A 1,709-nucleotide genomic window follows, 5' to 3' on the forward strand; every position below is an offset into this window, starting at 1 on the left:
AGCCAATTACCTTTGTAACAGGACTTGGACTAAAACCATAAATAACATTCCTTTCTTTTTGCTTTACAACAGGAAACCAAATCTAAAGCACTTGAGAACTTGGGGGAGTTTTGCTGTTGTAAATGTTCCAATCTCACAGAGGCATAATTTATCACCAAAGGGAATTAGTTTACGCTTTGTAGGTTATGATCACAACAACTGGAGGTTTTTGTGTGAAGGGGGAAGGATAGTGGTCTCTAGGTCAGCTAACTTTAGTGAAGCGAATTGGAAAAGAGTGCACGGCAACCCGGAAGTGCTGGTAGAACTAGAAAGCAGGCAGGAGCCTGAATTATTGGTTAGCCCACAAAGTGCAGAGACTCAAGAGTTAAGGCACGAAGAACAGCAGGAAGAAGCTCCAAGACACAGTCAAAGAGTTAATAAAGGCGTACCACCAAAGCGGTACGGCTTTGAAGCTTGCTGTGTGAATTATGAGCCTAGTTCTTACTCTAAAGTAAAGAAGTTGAATTCTTTAGAGAGGCAGCAGAGGGAAAGTGCCGAACAAAAGAAAAGAAGCAGACTTAAGGAAGAGACGAGTTTGCCAGTAGGGCAAAAATCTCTAAGCTGCAGGAAGGTGTTTAGACGCAAGCAGTTAGAGAAGGGGTGAAGAAATTCAAGCCTCGGCTTGTTGCCAGAAAAGTTAAGGAGGCAGTTTGAAATTGAATGTTCTTCAAAATGTTTAAATCTTTTAGTCTCACAATAAACTACACAATAAACTTCCACTTTCTTTGTGTTTTTCATGTTATGAAAAATTGTGGCTATGTGCTTTAACTTTAACTGTCACTGGCTTCTCCACCGGGACCTAAAAGTCCTTTATTTACTGAATTAGCCAAGTAACCTTACCAAAAACCAGCACAATACTTAGCCTCATAGGAAAGACTTCACTTGCTTCCTATCTTTTCAAACGTCACCATAAACCTGCTGAGAATAGTAACAAAACACAATCAAACTGTTCACTGAACATAACATTTTCTCACCACCAAATGATACAAGCCTGAAGTTGCTAAAGCTGTTTCTTTTGCAGGTTGCTTCACACATTCATTTCCATGGGGCTTTTTTCCTTTGCAATCCTGCAATCACATTGCCTAGCAAAACTTCTTTCACCTGCTTGATCCTTTTTTAATCCTAGGAAAAACTCTTTCCAACAACAAAAGATTTGTTGTTTGTCTAGGGGCCATAGGGAAATCTTCCAAAAAAGAATATTTTGTCATTTAAACAGAAATGGCCAGGCCACAAATTCAAGGACAAAGATGTGCTCCAGGTGTGCATGTCCATCCACCAGCCTCATCCTGGTGAACAACCCCAGGCCCCTCAACAACAGCTCAATCTGCAGCAATTATCAGGCGATCATGCTTAACTAGTGAGCCCTGGAAAGCTTCACTTGCTGATTTCTGAGTATGTGGGACCCTGTTAGAGGGATAGGTGTAGGCCTGGCTGTTTTCTTTGCCCTGGCCATTTGGATCCCTCAGCACAGCCATAGCTCCATCTCTGCTGAATTAGCAGCGCAGACTGTACAGGAGTGGAGAGTTTGCCTGCGAAGGTTAATCTGGGAGTAGCAGCCTAGTTAGGTTTGCAAAGGTAAGGGTTAATACACTGTTTATTTATTCCTCCCAGTGATGGCAGAGCCTGAACATCGCCTTCTGTTGTAGCTGCGGGAAGAAGATGTGGCCAAG

This window comes from Elgaria multicarinata, chromosome 11 (assembly GCF_023053635.1).
Source record: "Elgaria multicarinata webbii isolate HBS135686 ecotype San Diego chromosome 11, rElgMul1.1.pri, whole genome shotgun sequence".
In the NCBI taxonomy this organism is placed as follows: Eukaryota; Metazoa; Chordata; class Lepidosauria; order Squamata; family Anguidae; genus Elgaria; species Elgaria multicarinata.